This window comes from Bos indicus, chromosome 18, assembly GCF_029378745.1.
Source record: "Bos indicus isolate NIAB-ARS_2022 breed Sahiwal x Tharparkar chromosome 18, NIAB-ARS_B.indTharparkar_mat_pri_1.0, whole genome shotgun sequence".
Classification (NCBI taxonomy): Eukaryota; Metazoa; Chordata; class Mammalia; order Artiodactyla; family Bovidae; genus Bos; species Bos indicus.
In genome coordinates this window covers 18580533-18600774 of record NC_091777.1, presented here as the reverse complement: position 1 = coordinate 18600774, position 20242 = coordinate 18580533, and the positions used below count along the sequence as shown (strand labels likewise).

General features: G+C 51.4%; 1 protein-coding gene across 3 annotated transcripts in view; it reads left to right on the top strand.

Moving 5' to 3' along the window:
- ZNF423 (zinc finger protein 423) overlaps positions 1–20242 on the top strand; it is a 345953-nt gene that overhangs the window by 314434 nt on the left and 11277 nt on the right. The gene's annotated exons all lie outside the window — the stretch shown is intronic.

Below are 20242 nucleotides of genomic sequence, written 5' to 3'. Positions count from 1 at the left end.
TTCATTTCCCCACCGGTGTTCCGTGATGATGTTCCCTGAACGTTGGGTCTGTGGCTGGTGGCCCGTGTAGCTTGTATGGCTGAGTCCCGGGGGTGTGGGCATCCGGAAGCTGGATCTGGTGTCTTGGAACCTGTAGTGTGCTCAGGAAAGCCAGAAAAGTGAGCAGTGGATGCCGGGTTGAGCCCCAACTCAGAGAAAGGGATACTTGCCATGGGTCCCCGAGGCTGATGTGGCCCTCAAGTGTGGCACACAGCCCTCAGCTTCTTCAGCACCTGCCCCCCATCCATCCAGGGTCTATAGTAGCTGAGAGGGTGGCCTTGGGAAGGGAAGATGCTCTGGTGGCCCTTCCTGGATACCCACAGCCATTTCCCTCAGTGTCCTCTGGGACTCCTTCCCACCTGTTGCTGGTTTTTAAGGACCAAGATCTGTGTCCAGGTGAAACCACCTTCTCACCCACTGGTTTTTGCAAGAAACTCTCATAACACCTGGGAGCCCATACGCCATCCCAGAAATACCAGACATACAGACACACACAGAGAAAAATCATATATACACCGTATAATAGCATCACACACACAAAGCACGTTTCTATACATACAGAAACATCATTTTCATTGGTTAACATCACAAATGCACCGCATCACACAACAGCATCATACCACACCCCAAAAGAAATAACACACAGGCGTCCACAGAAATACCACACGTACACACTGATGCGTGGAAATACCGCCTACTGGGGATAACACGGTTTTCAGGTGGGAGGCAGGTTAGGTTCTGCTGCAGTAACAAATATCCCCTAGCTCTGTCTTCAAGTAACAAAGATTTATTTGCTGCTCACATTACATATCCAGGCAGATGGCCTGGGAGGGACTCTGCTCACGGTAGTTAGTGACCTCAGCCCATGGCAGGTCCATCTCCTATCACGTTTGCATGGTCACTGAGGCAGGAGGGGAGAAGATGACAATTGGCAGGCCAGCTCTCAAAGCTTCACTGGGAAATGACTCACATCTCATTCACACATTGTCTTGACCAGATCCCATCACGTGCCCATGCCCAATTTCAAAGGAGCGAGGGAGGGAACCCCCAGTGTCTGTAAGAGGAGGGCTGGCTTCCTCATGCCCCCAAGGACTAGGGCACACCGAGGCCCACAGTATCTGCCTGCCCTACACACGCTGCCTGCACACTCATACAGATGGTGGTTCTGCACTCAGCAGCTACCCTCCCACCCCCACCCCAGGGGAGGGGGACAGGGCTGCGGTCACGGCAGAGTCATCATGTTGCTGGAGCTTTTCTGGGGCTGAAGGGGTGCAGCCATGCCTGTTGCAGGGTGGCCCACTTCACCACGCTGCAGCCCTTGCACTCAGCCGGGCCCGGATAGGCCTATGTGGCTCCTGACAGCCATCGCCCAGAGAAAGTGAAGATACTCCCACAGAGGGCACAAGAGGGATTCACCATCCGATAGTTAGGGTCCTGCTCCCATGGGCTGGCCCTGCACCCGGGCTGGGCAGGCAGAGCTGACAAGGCTGACCTCTGACCTTGAACTGCGCCAGATGGTTTGCTGGAAAGCCTATTTCTTTTCCGCCTTTGGGCAGCCCTTCTGAGTTCCTCTAAATCCTCTATTACTCACACAGCCTTTATCCCATCTCAGTGTGGGGGAGAATTACAGACCCAGGCCCAAAGGGGATTCTACTTCCAAATGACCACCAGCAAGGTTGCAACCCCACCCAGGGCCCCACCACTGTCTCCCCATTGATCCACAAACTGTGTACCTCTGGGCTGAGCCTGTGGGGGGACAGCTAACTGCCCCTCTTCTCATTTGACCAAGCGGGCTGGTACCAGCCCTGATCAGTGTCTGTCTGGGAAACCTTGCTTGTGCATGGGCTGAGCACCCAGCACCCTACCTCCACTTGCCTTACCTGCCTGGCCAGCTTCCAAGATGGGGCCCAGGTCCCCACACAAGTGAACCCTTTTATGGCCTAACACATGCGTGCATGCTAAGTTGCTTCAGTCGTGCCTGACTCTTTGCAACCCTGGACTGTAGCCCGCCAGGCTCCTCTGTCCATGGGATTCTCCAGGCAAGAGTGGGTTGCCATGCCCTTCTCCAGGGGATCTTCCCCACCCAGGGATTGAACCCACGTGTCCTGCATTGGCAGGCAGATTCTTTACCACTAGCGCCACCTGGGAAGCCCCATAGCCCAACATGGCAGGCCTCTCTTAAATGCACCAGCTCATATAAACTGTGATTTACTTAAACTTCGGGCTCACTCAGCCCTCTGGTTCCCCCACACTGTCCTGAACACCAAAAGGGGGATGACTGTTTTATGCGTTGGCTTAGAGGTTTTCCCCAGAGAAACTTCCCAGTCCTGCCTTTTACGAGCTTCATCAGCATCCCTGTGCTAGAGACCAGCTTTGCGATGCAGAGATGTAGGGAGCTTTGGTTTCAAGTCTTGTCTCGCTTTGACTGCACCCACCTGGGGCTGCAGACGTCCCAGACTCCAGAATGGTTTGTATGGGCTGGGGGTTCCCTGGGTCACCCAGTCGGTCTTTAAGGCAGATCCTCAAATGCCGAGAACCTCACTAAATTATAGCCTTAACGAGTCACTATTTTCTGCAATTAATGATTTTAATTACAGACCATTTAAATGTGGAAGTGTTGTAGTAACGCCAAATGTATGCAAATAATGGCTTTTGTTAAGTAACTCAAAGAGCAATTTTCTGGTTTTTTGAGAGGAGAATTTTTCAGGCATTGAAAATTTCATCATCATTACACTGAAGCTGGAGCTGGCAGACACATGGGTTATTTCCCTGGAGTGACATGTGGCGGTTTGGGGGTGCAACAGAAGATGGGGCCTGGTCCTTGCTGAGGCCTTGACTGGCTCCCCAGGCTGTATGTCATGTTGGTTCTATGGAGAGACCCAGGGCAGCTGATGTTTTGAGGCACAAGCAACTCTGGGCTGAGAGGTCTTGGGAAGATATGAAATCTAGAACTGTTCTCACTATTGGAGCAAAATTCCTGCTGTGCATATAGAGGTGGCTTTGGGCTCTGGAAGGCTTGGTCTGTGTCAGAATGAAATGTCTGCCTCCAAAGGGAGTGTTCTCTTGGGCTGCATTAATAGGAACACAGTTGCCAGAAAGAGGGAGGTACAAGTCCTATTTGATTCTGAGTTTACCTGGCTTTGCTCAAAGACTGAGATTAATTTAAAGGGCTTTGGACAAACCAGGGCATATTCATTGATTAGACGCATGAGAGGGAACTTACGTTGCTCTTTATTTGTTCAGAGCATGCAGGCGGAGAGGTGGAGTGTCTGTTATGTACAGACACTAGATCTAGAAACCAACAGGACAGTGGTGGTGAGACAGAGAAACACCCATAAGGCCTCCGTTCTGGAGGGGGCTGATAGACACTTTCCAACAGTGGTCAGTGACATGGAGAAAATAAAGTCAGGTTTTGGCTGGAGCATAATGGGGTATGAGATTGGTTACAGCTTGGTGAGTGTGGTAAGGAAGGGGCTACTCTCTGAGGAGGTGGCATTTGAGGTGAGGCCCGGAAGATGAGAGGGAGAGAGGGTGTGTGGAAAAGAGCCATGAATGGCAAGGCCCTGCAGCCACTGTGAGCTGGGTGTGTTGCTGGGATGACAGAAGGTGATGTGGAGCTGAAGCATAGTGGGGTGGGGGGTGGTAAAGGGAGCTGGGAGTGGAGGCCAGGTCTCAGCAAGGTTCATAGGACAGCAAAGGCATTTGAATTCGATCCCCACTGTGATGGGGAACCAGGCAGGGAAGAGATACTGTCTGATTTATATCCTGAACCCAAATTTAAGAAATTTAGCCTTTGAGAGTCACTGACTATTAAGAGACTGAAAAATCACAAGCTGGGAGAAAATATTTGCAAATCACATATATGATAAAAATACTTGTATCTGGAACATATTTTTAAAAAACTCTCAAAACTCAATAATGAGGGGGGAAATCAACAACAACAACAAAGAAAAAATTTCAGCCCTTCACCAAAGATGTAGGATGTTCAACATGGTTAGTATTTAATAACTGTGTGAGTGTTCAGTCGCTCAGTCATGTCCAACTCTTTGTGACCCTCATGGATTGTAGCCCACCAGGCTCCTCTGTCCATGGAATTTTCCAGGCAAGAATACTGGAGTGGGCAGCCATTTCCTACTCAAGGGGATCTTCCCAATCCAGGAAATGAACCTGTGTCTCTTGCGTCTCCTGCATTGGCAGGAGGATTCTTTATCTCTGCGTCACCTGGGAAGCCCCGGTTAGGAATTAGGGATGAGCAAGTGAAAACCATGACATAATACCATGATACGCCTAGTAGAATGATCAAAACAAAACCAAAACTGACAAGTGCCAGCCAGGGCCTAGAGGAAGGAGCAGCCAGAACTTTCCTAAATTGCTGGGGGAATGCAAAATGGTACAGCCATGTGGCAAAATAGTTTGCAAGTTTCTTACAAAGTTAAACATACAGTTAACCTGTGACCTAGCAAGGCTACTGCTCGGTGTTTATCCCAGAGAACTTGAAAACATACCCATCTAGAAACCTCTACATGACTGATGTGAAACTTTATTTATAATGGCCCCAAACTGGAACACCCCAATGATCCCTTCCCTGGTAAGTGAGCAGACAGGTATCTATTCATACTGTGGACTACTACTCAGCAATAAAAGGCATCTGCTCTTACATATAACAACATGTATGAACTGCATGTTGAACCAGACTCAAAAGGCTCCATACTGTGTGATTCTGTATACATGATGCTGTGGAAAAAGGCAAAAATATGGGAATAGAAAACAGACCAGTAGTGGCTAGGGGCTGGGGCTGGGGGAAAGAAACGAGGAAGCCTGAACAAGGTTCATCTAAACACACAAACGCACACACAAGCACGCGTGCCCCGCTCAGCCAGGCCGAGTGCTAGGCTGTGAGCATGCGGCCTGGCTTCAAGGAGCTTTCAAGGGATAATTCACCAGGACAAGGCTTGACTGGACTGCTGGGGGAGTGTGGGGACAGTTGCCTTCAAGTGTTGTAAGCTCTGCCAGAATGAGGGGTGCTCAGCATGCTTCTGGTGGCCCCCAGACTTTCGGTAGTGGGTGGAGACTCTGGATGAAGATTTTCTTCTCTGACAGTCATGATTCAGGCATCACTCTCTGGGGTTAGCTCGAGCAAGATGGGAATGAAATTGTAGAACCGTGGGCATGACTGTGAATGCCAAGAGCAGGAAGCGCCATTGAGTTTTCAGCGGTCCTGTTCCCAAGAACCAAGTGCCCTTGATCAAGGCAGTGACACTTGCCTCTGCATCTTGCTGGCTTGGAGCGTGTTCTCTCTCTACTGCTGACTCTCCAGGCTCCTCTACACGTGGAAGGAGGTGGTCAGCACTTCCTCCTGTCCTGTCTGCTGAGACAGACACACCTGGGTATTTCAACAGAGGGGCTTTAGTGTGCAGATTTCGTTAACACAAGTAGCCAGAAGGAACACCCAGCTAAGCCAGAAATGGTGACTGCAGCTAACAGCCAGTGTGCAGACAACAAGTTACAGATTCCTGGAGTGGAAGTCTGGTGGTTGTGCTCAGGTGTGCTGTCCAGTCCTGCTCCGGTGAACTGTGGCCCTGTGGGGCCGATGATGAGCACCAGCAGGGGAAGGGGAGCTGGGCAGGTAGACACACAGAGGCCCACGATGTGGGCAAACTGTCTACACATGGAATAAATGGAAGGTGCTGAGGCGCCTGTCAGTGGAGGTGTGCAAACAGAGCACTTGTCTCAAATGCTGCAGGGGGGCAGGCAGGGAGCACAGACTTTGTGAGAGTCGCTCTGCATTTGAAGCCTTAGAGATGGTGACTGCAGCCATGAAATTAAAAGATGCTTGCCCCTTGGAAGAAAAGCTATGATAAACCCAGCTGCTGCTGCTAAGCCGCTTCAGTCGTGTCCGACTCTGTGCGACCTCATAGACGGCAGCCCACCAGGCTCCGCCATCCCTGGGATTCTCCAGGCAAGAACACTGGAGTGGGTTGCCATTTCCTTCTCCAATGCATGAAAGGAAAAATGAGAGTGAAGTCACTCAGTTGTGTCCGACTCTTAGCAACCCCATGGACTGCAGCCCACCAGGTTCCTCCATCCATGGAATTTTCCAGGTGAGAGTACTGGAGTGGGGTGCCATTGCCTTCTCCATGACAAATCTAGACGGCATATTAAAATGCAGAGACATGACTTTACTGACAAAGGTCTGTCTAGTCACAGCTATGGTTTTTCCAGTAGTCATGTATGGATGTGAGAGTTGGACCATAAAGAAGGCTGAGCACCAAAGACTTGATGCTTTTGAAGTGTGGCGTTGGAGAAGACTCTTGAGAGTCTCTTGGACTGCAAGGAGATCCAACCAGTCCATCCTAGAGGAACTCAGTCCTGAATATTCATTGGAAGGACTGATGCTGAAGCTGAAACTCCAATACTTTGGTCACCTGATGCGAAGAACTCTGACGGAAAAGACCTGATGTTGAGAAAGACTGAAGGGAGGAGGAGAAAGGGATGACAGAGGATGAGATGGTTGGATGGCATCAATGATTTCATGGACACGAGTTTGAGCAAGCTCCAGGAGTTGGTGATGGACAGGGAAACCTGCTGTGCTGCAGTCCATGGGGTCTCAGCTCACAACTGAGCGACTGAACTGAACTCCGTCATTTATCAGCTGTGGGCCTCAGTTTCTTTATCTGTAAAGTGGGTATTAATAGTTCTTGCTAACTCATGGTTGTGTTGTAAAGCCCTTGGCACACCTGCCTGTTACTGTTGTCATTTACTAGTAGTATAGTTAGCATTAGCCGTTTGAGGTTCAGATGACTTGGTAGGGTCCCCTCTGTTTGGGCTTTGCTGTGATTTCATGATTTCTGGCCTGAGGTGGAATAAAGTGAGACTAGATCTTTCCCTCTGTGATGCCCAGCCAAGTCTCAAGGCCACGGGCACTGGGGCGTGGGAGTTGCTGGGTGCAGAGCAGGGAGGCGAGGGGGTAAGGGCACAGAGTGGGGGCCTGAGGCTGGGCCATCACTTCCCGCTTTCTACATGTTTCCAAGCGCCTTTGGCCCGGACCTTTTCTCTGGACACTTTCCTCAGCTGTGCTGGGGCTCAGTGGAGGGAGGCGTGCAGGTTTGGTTGGGGACGTGAGATAAGCCTGTAAACCACACACCCCAAAAATGTCAAGGCTGTTGGCCTTGCGTTTCCAGCCTCAGGCCTCAGCAGATGAAGGCCTGGGGCCCTGTGGGCCCTTTGCCAGGGGTGAGCTGACCTGAGGGGAGAGGTGCGCTCCGCCCGCCCAGCCCAGCTGTCTCTGATCCCCGCAGACACCTCTCTGCTCACAGACACTGGCAGAGACGGCACCTCCTTCTCGCCATCCTGAGAGCCTCACTGCATCTCAGTCTTCGTTATCACCAAGGGGGTCTGTAAGGGGGATCACCGATTCCCAGCCATACACAGCAGGCCTCTGACAGGTGGACAGGCTCCTTGCAGAACTGGCCAGGAAGTAGTTATAACAGTCGCCCCCTGGGTGGATGCCTAGTGTGGGCCAGGCCCTCTTCTAAGCATCTTGCGTGGACTGTCTTCACTGGGGTCCTTCTCCCCATTGACTGATGTGGAAACTGAGACTCCTAGAGGTTAAATGATTTGCCCAGGGTCGTTTGCCCATGGCAGAGCCACAGACAAATTGTCTTCGCCACCAAGGCAAACAGAAATCCTCCAAAGTTTAAATGAATTGCCATTTATATGAGCTAATAGATTTAAATGAGGCCTGCGGTGCTGAACTATAAAAAGCCTTGTGTCAGGGGACCCAGAAACTATTTTAGTAGTTGGGCCAAGCAGGTAGCACAAATAGCAGTAACAGGGGATGCAGAAGAACCTGCTCGTGGGTGGGCCCCAGCGGAAGCACCCCGGGGACTGTTCTGCGGAGCCAGTCCTATGTAGCCATGTTTGCAAGGCTGCAGCTTGAGGCCAAGAGCCTGCAAATTTTCTCGCAATGAGCAGTCAGCTCAGGCCAGGCTTAGGGAGAGAGGAAGAATGGGGGCCAGGTTTGGGGAGAGGAACCTCACAAGCTCTCACGCTTCCTGTGATGCATCTTCACACTCATGCAGCTTTGCCGGGTGCTGTCACAGGAGGCTGAGCCGGAGAAAGGTCTCTGATGCTGGGATGTCTGACATCCCAGACCTCTGTGGTGGGGCCAGGACTGGGGAGTGGCGGGCCTGCCCTGTGCCCTGGAATCTAGACTCTGTCACCAACAAAAGCCTGGGGCTGCAGGAAGCACATCCCAAGCTGGCCCGCAGCAGCAAAGCGGCCAGCCTGGCGTTGAGCGGGCACATTTAAAGGATTAGCTCACGCTGTTTGCTTGTGTGTGCCTAATCACGCCGCTTCCAGCTAAATGATTACAATTGATTAAAAGCAGAGCTAGGTATTCTAACTAGCAACCTGGAGCCCTTCCGACGGGGCCAGCTGGGTCCTACCAGACGGAATCCTGGTACCCAGCCAGGGGGAGGTGTCTGTGAGCCAAGGGCATGGTCTGAGCCCCAGGGGGACCCCTCCTTATGAACACTGACTTTGACCTTTTCCTTCATTCCATTTCACAGACATTTACTGAGTACCCGTTATAGTCATCATCATGGGGGCTTGGGCTGCGGCTGTGAATGGGTACATAGGTCCCTATGCTCGCGAAGCTGACGTTCTGCAAGAGATACCAATGATAAGTCAGTAAATATGTGAACAAGGTCGTTCCAGATTGCAGAATTTTGAAGACAGTAAAATACTGCTTTGGGACAGAAAGTGAAGTGTGTGTGTGTGTGTGTGTGTGTGTGTGTTGGGGCAAGGAGGAGGGACTGACGGCTGAAAAATCAGATCAGGGGTCAAGGAAGGCTGGCATATCCACTGAGTCCTGGAGGTTGAGAAGGAACCAGTCGGGGGAAGAGCTGGAGGAATATCCGGGGAAGGGAACAGCCAGTGCAAAGGCTCAGAGGCATGGACAGATTTGGGGAGTCTGAGGAACAGAGAAAAGGGCAGTCAGGCTGGAGAGGAGTAAGGCCCCCTCTTGCTTCACTCTTCTGGCCGTGCTTTTCTCAGCTTCTGTGATGCAATGCACCGCCGAGCCTTCTGCTTGAACGCCCTTCCCTTCTGAGTCTTCGGGGCCCCAGTCCAAGTGGTCCGTTCTCTGAGAAGCCATCCCTGATTCTCCCTCCTTGGACTTCTCCAACCCTGCATTTAACTCCCCGATCCCTTTGCATGTCTACACCTGACTTCCCTCTCTAATGTGAGTTTGGGGAGGGCGAAGCCTCTTTCTGCCTGCCATCCATCCATCCATCCATCCACCCACCATATGTTTCACCATATTTGTTTTTAGCTCCTGGAAAGTAGGGAACAAAGGGAAGAGAACACACATAACGAAAGGAGTAAAAGAAGAACTGCAACTGCAGATTCTAGGAGCCCATTTTTAAAATCCCTGGTCCTTATAAGATGGGTAACCAAGGAGCCAGTTTCCTTGCCTCTTTGCACTGCTGCTATCAGATCTAGCCAGATAATTATAACTAATAATAATTAAAAACTGAAAGTGCTCTAGGCATATACTTAGCATTTGACTCTTTGAGCTTTCCGCGAGCAGCAGCATCTTCCTCCTTCCTGTTTTAAAAGACGGCCCGTCTATGCCAGCCACCACTACACAGAGAGCAGGGCCTGGCTGGGCTTGGCCAGGGGAGTGAGAGGGAGGTGCCAGTGACACCCAGCCGTGGTCCCAGGCAGCGAGTGCCTGTTGCAGGCCTTGGAGCCCTTCCCGGGTTGCCCCTCCTCCGTTGTCTCCTATTGCAGACACTTGCCCCTTGCTGGCCTCAGTTGTACAGTGGTTTGTACCGTGGCCTTGTCTGTACAATGGCGTGGGACCTACTGCCTCGGGTTTTGTGAGGATGGACAGTTCTTCAGAAAAGCACTTGCTGAGCACTTAGAATATAAAGCTTCCTGTCGGTAATTACGGCACATTTAGGGTATGAGCCCTGCCTTCCCCACTAGGGCAGGAAACCAGAGCCCAGCACAGCCCGATTTCTATTCACCTTGGCGATGTGGTGCGGTGGTGCCCACAGAGCCTGGCTGCAAACCCCAGCCCCACTACCGAGTGGCCCTGTGACCCTGAGAAGTCACTGACCCTCTCTGGGCCTCAGCGAATGGGGCGGGCAATGACAGCGCCCGAAAGGCCTTCAGCCCCAGGTCTGGTCCGAGTCCAGGTTTGCTGAGCATCAGCCACGTTGTTGTCACTGTCGTGACCTGTGGGCTTCGGTTCACTCCTTCACGGCTCTTTCCTTCAGCCCGTCATGCGTGGATGCGCTCAGTGCAGCCCACGAGGTTTGCTGAGCACCTACTATGTGCCAGGTGTGTACACATTCTAGGGATACACAAAGGCCTACGTCTCTCAAGCGCTGCCCAGAGAGAAATAGGGAACTGATGAGGCCAGACGGACAGAGTACGGGATCCACATTCACGGGGTAACCTAGTGTAATATATGCACTAGAGCACGGCGTCACCGCAGTCATGCCGTGTGTGAGTCTCACAGCAGGACTGCCGCGCCCTGCGGAACCCCAGCTGGCCCCACGTGACATCGCAGGAGGCCCGAGCGTGGCCCCTTCCTCTCCGTGTCTGCAGGCCTGTCTGTGTCTCTTGGTTTTTTACTCCTGGGTGGCGCAAGACCTTGCCTGCACATCGTCGTCCTCTGTCACCGCGGCCGCCCCTTGGGGTGACTGAGCCTCCTGAGGGGCCGTGTGTGCAGATCTAGGATCTGCGTCTGGAGAAGACTGAGGGGTGGGCAGTGACTCATCCTTGTCCTTCTGACGCCCGGACACAGGCCTGAGCCCCTCACTCCACCGTAGGCAAAACGAGGCAGACTACCTGAGTGTTGTCGGGGGGCCTGACTCCATCTCTTCACACGTACGGTCTTTTGAGGCCTCTCAGTGTCCCCTCGAGTGTGGCATCTTATGACCCTCACAGCATCAAGGGGTAAACCGAGGCTCCCTTGGTCACACGGCTGCTGGAGTTGCAGGGCTGTGAACACAGGCAGGCTGGCCCTAGTGACTATGCTCTGGGCCCCGAGGTTGGGGCAGTGCAGGGTGCTGGGTGCTGGGCGTAGGCCTCACGTCCCAGGAGGCCAGAGTTCCAGAAGGTGACTCGGAGGTTGCCAGTGGGTGACTGGAGCCCGTGGATGCCTTGCTCTGGGAGGGGGTGCTGTGGTTGCCGTGGTCACTGCAAAGAGGAGCAAGGGAGCGGCAGGCCCAGGAGGAGTCAGGCTTGGCTGTGCTCGGATGCCCTCGTGGCCCCGGGGCTCTGTCTGCATGAGCGATGGAGTGTGTGGCGGCCCAGGTGGGGACTGGGCGGTGGGGGGGTGCCCCGGAGGCCTGGCTCCGGGCAGAGATGGCACTTGGAATCGGCCTCGGGCTGCCCGTCTGCCCATCGGAGCCTGTCATTCATGCCCTAGGGCGGGGGGCCAACCAACTTTCGAGGGGCACCATGCCATGGCGACAGATGGGTGTGGGGGAGCTGCCAGGAGCTGAGGCCAGCAGCCATTGTGTGTGTCGTAAGCCCAGCCCCTCACCAGCCCTCTCCCAGCCGGGACCAAATGCCTTCAGTTTCTTAGAAACAAAAATGCAAAGAACAGTGGGTGCCATGTTGGTCCAAGACCCCCAGAGGTTGGCACCGTACAGAGCCCTGCCCCCTCATTGACTTAGAGGCGCTCGACGTCCTCTAAGACACAGGGCCTGGGGCACAGGGGGCACGAATCTCAACTGCTTCTTCAAGGTCCCTGTGACCTTGGCATATGACCTCCCCTCTGAGATTCACCATCACTCACCGGACAGTGGGCCAATATGCCTCTCCTGGACCGTGAAGTCACTGCCCCACTTTGCAGATGGGAGGCTTCATACTGTGTCACAGAGCTACTAGGTGGCAGAGCAGAACCCGAGGGGCGGGGAGGAGTGGAGAAAAATAGAAACAGCAACAACCCCAGGCACTGCGGGGAGCCCTTTGCACTGATCATCCTGTTTTATCCTTAGGATGATCCTTTGAGGCCAATGCTGCTGCCCCCATTTTGCAGAGGGGAAGACTGAGGCACAGTCAGCAGTAGTGGGATTTGAACCCAGGCAGTCTGGCTGTGGCGCCTGAGTGTTGAACTGCTGCCCGAATACTGTGGGAGGCTCTCTGCCATTGCAAAGCCCCACACTTGTTAAAAATGAGGCCTGCTTTGTCTCAATACCTCGGTTTGTCCACTCTACCTGTTGGGAGTGGGCTGGCTGCCCCCTGCCAGGATGCCAGGGTCTGGGTGTCTGACGGCGGTGGGGGAGTTGTTCAGCCCCCTCCAGCGGAAAGATGAGAACTGGTGCTCTCGGCGGAAGCCTGGATTGCGCTCTTTGGTCGAGCAGGAACAATTACTAATGACATTTAGAAAGAAATTAATGATGAGAAATGCAAGTTGGCATTTCAGGAGCACCAGTCAGCAGCCGCGCGTCAGCGCTCACAGGAGAGGTGAAGGGTGGGGGCCAGGCGTGGGGGGAAAGGGAGGAGACAGCAGAAATTAATTTTGCTGTGTCAATAATGAATGTGGCCCCACTAGCTCTGCTTCTGGAGTTTAGGCAGAATCAAGCATGGACCGCCTGGGGCTCGTCCAGGGGCGCCAGGGGATTCTCTTGTGTGCTGTGATATGTAGGGGCCAGAGCTGGTGCGGGTCCAGTTCCGTTTTCCTGCTCAGCGGCATCAGGGCCAGAGCGGGGCGGGCAGGGGACAGTGAGCCGGGAGGAGGCAGCCTTAGGACCAAGCCATGTGGGCTCAGCCAGCTGCATCACTTAGCAAGCTGCTTTGCCTTTCGGTTGTGTTCATTTTTTGTTTTGTTTTTTTTGTTGTGATGCGTGGTTTGCAGGATCTTAATTTCCCAACTGGAGATTGAGCCCGGGCCCTTGGCAGTCAAAGTGTGGAGTTCTAACCACTGGACCATCAGGGAAATCCCTACTTGGCCTTTCTGAGCCCTGGTAGAATGGGGACAATGGAGACATGTGAAGATAATGTATGAAGACCAGGCAGCCCAGTTTTGGCACATAGCAGGCACTCAACATATGGTCATTGTTACCACATTCCACTGACACATTTTAAGATGCACAGCTTTTCTCATTATAACATCTCTTACATTGGAATACCTCACTCGGGTGTCATAGTGTAACTGGTCTTTTTTTTGTTTGCTTGTTGTGATATATCAAATATGGGAGCATCTTATACTCTCTGGGGTTTTAGAATAGATAAAATATGCCTTTGGTAGGAAGCATGGCAGAGGGTAAGGAGGAACCAAGATGCTGAAATTGTCTGAGAGAGGGACTGGGGTTCCCAATGGGAGCATACCAGCCCCTTCATTCTCATCAGAATGACGGAGAGGGGTCCCATCCAGCCTCCCCTCACATAAAAGGAAATGTCATTATCATGGTAACGTTGAACATTTTTACAGAGTGGAGGGTGAAAACTCATAGCCCATGGCCCTGGGATTTTGGAGACTTTAAAGGGCACAGTAAAGGACAGAAATGGTATGGACCTAACAGAAGCAGAGGATATTAAGAAGAGGTGGCAAGAATACATAGAACTATACAAAAAAGATCTTTATGACCCAGATAACCAGACGGTGTGATCACTCACCTAGAGCCAGAGATCCTGGAATGTGAAGTCAAGTGAGCCTTAGAAAGCATCACCACGAACAAAACTAGTGGAGGTGATAAAATTCCAGTTGACCTAAAAGATGATGCTGTTAAAGTGCTGCACTCAATATGCTAGCAAATTTGGAAAACTCAGCAGTGGCCATAGGACTGGAAAAGGTCAGTTTTCATTCCAATCCCAAAGAAAGGCAATGCCAAAGAATGCTCAAACTAGTGCACAATTGCATTCATCTCACATGCTAGCAAAGTAATGCTCAAAATTCTCCAAGTCAGGCTTCAACAGTACATGAACTGTGAACTTCTAGATGTGCAAACAGGATTTAGAAAAGGTAGAGAAACCAGAGATCAAATTGCCAACATCCACTGGATTATTGAAAAAGCAAGAGAGTTCCAGAAAAAGATCTACTTCTGCTTTATTGACTATACCAAAGCCTTTGACTATGTGGATCACAACAAACTGTGGAAAATTCTTCAAGAGATGGGAATACCAGACCACCTTACCTGCCTCCTGAGAAATCTGTATGCAGGTCAAGAGGCAACAGTTAGAACTGAACATGGAACAGCAGATTGGTTCCAAATAGGAAAAGGAGTATGTCAAGGCTGTATATTGTCACCCTGCCTATTTGACTTACATGCAGAGTACATCATGCTAAATGCCAGGCTGGATGAAGCACAAGCTGGAATCAAGATTTCTGGGACAAATATCAATAACCTCAGATATGCAGATGACACCACCCTTATGACAGAAAGTGAAGAGGAACTAAAGAGCCTCTTGATGAAAGTGAAAGAGGAGAGTGAAAAAGTTGGCTTAAAACTCAACATTCAGAAAACGAAGATCATGGCATCTAGTCCCATCACTTCATGGGAAATAGATGGGGAAACAATGGAAACAGTGACAGACTTTATTTTTTGGGTTCCAAAATCACTGCAGATGGTGACTGCCACCATGAAATTAAAAGACACTTGCTCCTTGGAAGAAAAGCTATGACCAGCCTAGGCAGCATATTAAAAAGCAGAGACATTACTTTGCCAACAAAGGTCTGTCTAGTCAAAGCTACGGTTTTTCCAGTGGTCATGTATGGATGTGCGAGTTGGACTGTAACGAAAGCTGAGCACCAAAGAATTGATGCTTTTGAAGTGTGGTGTTGGAGAAGACTCTTGAGAGTCCCTTGGACTGTAAGGGGATCAAAACAGTCCATCCTAAAGGAAATCAGTCCTGAATATTCATTGGAAGGACTGATGCTGACACTGAAACGCCAATCCTTTGGCCACCTGATGCAAAGAACTGACTCACTGGAAAAGACCCAGATACTGGGAAAGATTGAAAGAGGAGGAGAAGGGAATGACAGAGGATGAGATGGTTGGATGGCATCACCAACTCAATGGACATGAGTTTGAGTAAACTCCAGGAGCTGGTGATGGACAGGGAAGCCTGGTGTGCTGCAGTCCATGGGGTCACAAAGAGTCAGACATGACTGACTGACTGAACTGAACTGAAAGGGTTGTCTATGTTTCAAAATTCAGATTTCCTATAATTACAGTGGTTAACATTAATATAGTCCTTATTACATGCCAGTCAGTGTTCTTAGCACTTCTATACATTGAGACATTGAATCCTCACAATGCCTCTATTATTAAGATAACTGAGCTGAGGCGCCGAGAAGTTAACTAACTCCGAGGCCACAGAGCTCGTCAGTGCTGGACCGAGGCCACCGGCCCCAGATTCTGTCTCTTTACTGCCACACTAAATTGCTAGATTTCTTGATTTTTCTGCAAATGAGAACTGACAGCCCCTGGACCACAGTCCTGCATGGCAACAATCAGCTGCCCTCTTTAGACACGGGAATGTGAGTTCTGGTTCAATACCACCCCCCACGTGGTCAGCCTCACCTGGTTCATTACCCACCCGGGCTCTGAGTTTGGGGCCCTGGAGCAGCACTTCACAGTTTGCAAATATCTCATTGGCGCCTCAACAGCTGGGAACCACTTGAAGCATTCTTCACTCTCACCATTTTGCAGACCTGAAAACTGAGGCTGGGAAAGGGCAATAAAGCTGGGAGAAGTGGGCCTGAGGTGGGAGAGGGGATGTCTTCCACCCACCTGCCTTTGGGTGTTTGAACAGGGAGGCAAGTGGGGCTCCCTGCTCTGCAGCTCAGTGACTGGCCCCTCCTAAACCCAGATGTGGACACACAGGTCAGTAGCTGCACCTCTATGGCCCATCTCAGTTTCCCCATCCTTTCTGAAGCTGCCAGCTCAAAAACGTGGGCTCATCCATGCTTTGATGTTGACAGCGATGGCAAACCCTTGTGATTAGTAGTAACTGTGATAATATTAGACATCTGTGTACCATTTCACATATTGTAAGCACTTTTCTATATATTACCTAATTTGAAACTCATAACAAGGCTATGAGGTAGATGCTGTTTGTCCCATTTTTCAGATGAGTAAATAGGTGCTTAAGTGAAGTGACTTGCCTTGGGTCATATCCATATATTAGGTGGCTAAAGCAGAGTTTGAACTCCAATCCTTCTCCCTCCTTCCCGCTTATTTGTCTCTGCCCTTCTCTTTCTCCTCCCATCCACTCATCTGCACATTTGTCCATTCATCCATCCATATATCCATGCATTTATCATTCACCCACTCATGCACCATCCATTTCTCCTTCCATCTAGCTGCACATCCGGCCGGCCAGCCATCAGTACTGAGTGCTAAGTGCTAGGAATTACACAGCTTTCATGACACGTTTCGGAGAAGGCAATGGCAACCCACTCCAGTACTCTTGCCTGGAAAATCCAATGGATGGAGGAGCCTGTTAGGCTGCAGTCCATGGGGTCTCAAAGAGTCATACATGACTGAGCAACTTCACTTTCACTTTTCACTCTCATGCATTGGAGAAGGAAATGGCAACCCACTCCAGTATTCTTGCCTAGAGAATCCCAGGTATGGCGGAGCCTGGTGGGCTGCCGTCTATGGGGTCGCACAGAGTTGGACACGACTAAAGTGACTTAGCAGCAGCATGACACCTTTCTCGTATGCTCTTAATTCCATGCTTAACTGCGCTCCATCCCTCCTCTCACCCTAGAGCTGGGCGTGTTCCCCCCCGACACACACACACATGCACACACGCACACACACCCCTCTGATGAGTTGAGAGGAACAGGACAGACTGGGGATCCAGACGGTCCTTGGTTTGCCTCGTGGAAATCAGCAAGTTCTGGTGGTGGAAGGGAAGGCAAAAGGCTGACCTACAAGATCAAGAGCAGAGCCAATTTGTGTGTGGGCAGTGATGATATGCCCACAGTTCGGTTGGAAGCTGAGTGTATACAAGGGCAGACGAGGCCTTGCAAGCTGGGCCACAGTGTTCATCCACCTCGTCAGCAGGCCCAGATCCCAAGGAGCCCTGCCTTTCTAGGTCAGTAAAGGTCACCCTTACCCCTCTGCTTTGTGCCAGACTGGACATCCTCTCCAAATGGACGAGGATATACCCCCAAGTGTTTTCATAAGAACCTTTGAGATCATTAAATATAATCGGTCTCAGCTGCAGTTTTGATCGCTGGTGCATGCACACAATTCATCACAGCAAATTAGGTCCATCTTCAGAACTTCTGGCCCTACAGCCTGGGGGTCTGTAGGCGAGAGGCTGGGCCATGTGGCTCTGGAAACCATTTGCGGGGGATGATAAGCCATGCTTTCCAAGGAGGACCACCCTCAGAATAATCTGCCAGGATAGCTTTTCCTCTGCAGGGGTTAATCTTCTAGAAATTTTGAGGATGCAGGAAAGTTTTCCTATTAGCCAAAGTTTGGAAGAAAGACGAAATGGATATGATCAAAGTTTTAAAATACCATTTATAAGACCTGAAAACACTGGGTTAGTTAAGGGACCTGAACATACATGTTCTGTATAATTAGTGACCGTGTGACCTAGATTTTCCAGAACAGTCCTGATTTCAAGTATTTTGTCCCAACTGTTGGCTATTTGTCCTGATTTTTGGGCTTGTAAAATATGATGACTATCTATGGAGCTGAGTTTGCTCATCAAATTGATTTCAGAAAAAAATTACAAGGAAAAATTCTCCCCCACTCTTTTTCCCCCAACATGGCAAAGTATGCCATAGGCGTACCCCATTCTCAGTTTCCCATCTCCCTCACTAAAGGAGCAGAGGAACACGTCCATCCAGCAGGGTTTGAAAATTGTCAGTGCCCCAGTCCTTTGGACTTGGCGGTGACTGCAGGGGAAGCCTGTCTGCAGTGTGGCTCAGGGCATGAAGGTCTACAGGTCTCACAAGGTACTCTGTCCTGCGATCTGGCCCCTGGAGCCAGGCCACTGGTGGTAGCCATAGGGCACTGCAGACGAACCCCTGTGCACCATGGGGGTGGAAAAGGCCTTGGTCTTGCAGCTATGTTGGCCAGTGATGTGTCCCCTAGATGCTGCAGCTCCAGCTGAGGCCTCTACAGGCTGCATCCCACTGCTACAGTCCATGCAAGTTCCAGCCTCCAACCTAGAACCAAATAGGTGAGGGTTACAGCTCAGGATCAGCCCTGGCATCTTAGCTGTAGAATGCAAAATCTCACACTTCCAATCTGCCTGTTTACAAAATAAGATCCCACTCATTTTCTGAAAAGATTGTGGTGAAATACACTCGGGGCTTCCCAGGTGGCGCTAGTGGTAAAGAACCTGCCTGCCAATGCAGGGGACATGGGTTCAATCCCTGGGTTGGGAAGATCCCCTGGAGAAGGAGATGGCAACCCACTCCAGTATTTTTCCTTGGAGAATCCCATGGACAGAGGAGCCTGGCGGGCCACAGTCCATGGGGTTGCAAAGAGTTGGACACAACTGAGCGACTAACACACAACATAAAATACACTTACATAAAATTTATCATTTTAACCACTTTTTTTTCCCAGCTGTGCGGGGTCTTCATTGCTGTGGGTGAACGGGGACTGCTCTTTGCTGTGGTTCACGGGCTTCTGATGGCGGTGGCCTCTCTTGTTCTGGAGCATGGGCTCTAAAGCACAGGCTTCATAGTTGGTGCACGGGCTTAGTGGCTCCGTGGCATGTGGGTCTTCCCTGACCAGGTTTCGAACCTGTGTCCCCTCCTTCGGCAGGCAGATTCTTTACCGCCAGACTACCAGGAAAGTCCTTACCCGTTTTTAGGTAGACAGTTCAGTGGCAGTAAGTACCTTCACGTGGTTGTGAACTATCACCACCATCCACAGATCTTTTCCATCTCCCCAAACGGAAACCGTGTCCCCGTGAGTGAGTGACTCCCCTCCGTCCTCCTGCAGCCCCTGGAAACCACCATCCTCCTTCCTGTCTCTCGGAACCTCATAGAAGTGAGTCATGCCGTCTTTGTCCTTCTGTGACCAGCTCGTTGCACTTAGCGCAGTGTCTTCAAAGGATCCCCCAACTTCTAAGGGAAAAGTATAACATGCCCTGGGCGGGGCTGGGGACACGGGAAAGAGGAGCAGCCTTGCGTCTTCTCCTCTCCCTGACCCTGTCAGTGGAGGCTTCGCCTCACTACCGTCTCTCACTGGCTGTTCTTACTGCATTTTTAGCAAACACAGGCTTGGAGCTGACACCGCCCAGCAGAGAAGGGAGAGACAAGGTCCCTGCCTGCAGCCCACAGCCTAGGGAGGGCCAGGGAAGCAGCCTGGTCATGGCAGGTTGAGGAAAGTGCTAGAGGGATACCTGTGCAGGTGCAGAGCTGAACCAAAACAGGGGTCTCTCATCACGTGGGCAGGAAGGGCTTTCCCAGGGCGCAGAAGTCAGAGGCAGAGGAGCTTAGGGAGACAGGAGGGAGCCTCGGGGCCGTGGAGTGGCTGCCAGGAGGGCTGAGCAGGGAAAGAGCGTGGCCTGCTTGGGGAGCTGGGAGAAGGCAGTTGAGGCCTCAGGGCCAGCAGGCGCCAGACCTTGTAGGACTGTCAGGCCTGGGGTCCAGGGCCTGGATTTCTTCTGGGTGTGGTTGGAACCCACTGGGAGTTAAGCAGAGATCTCGCCTCCCTGCTCCCCGGAAGAGAGAATTTGGGACGTGCCTCTCACAGCTCTTTATTCTCCCAGCATCCCACTGCCATGAAGAGGGAGCCAGAGTGGAAACCAGGGCCACTGGCAAGTGGGGGCTGACAGGTGTGTCCCCGAAGTGGTGTGAGTCAGGGCGGGTCAGCTGCGCTATGTGTTAATCGCTTCGGCCACGGCCGACTCTGCGACCCCTCTGTCCATGGGATTCTCCAGGCAAGAATACTGCAGTGGGTTGCCATTCCCTTCTCCAGGGGATCTTCCCAACCCAGGGATTGAAGCCGAGTCTCCTGTATTGCAGGCAGATTCTTTACCATCTGAGCCACCTATGTGAGGAGACAAAAAACCAAAATAACAATAACCGACCCTGAACCATTTTCAGCATGTTGCTGAAATGTTGTCAGCGTAATGTCTGTGTGTGTGTGTGTGTGTGTGTGTGTGTGTGTGTGTGTATGTGTTCACACCAGCACACTGGGATTGGATGGTGTTCATGAATGTGTGTGACTGTGGTGTACCTGTGAGACTGTATGTG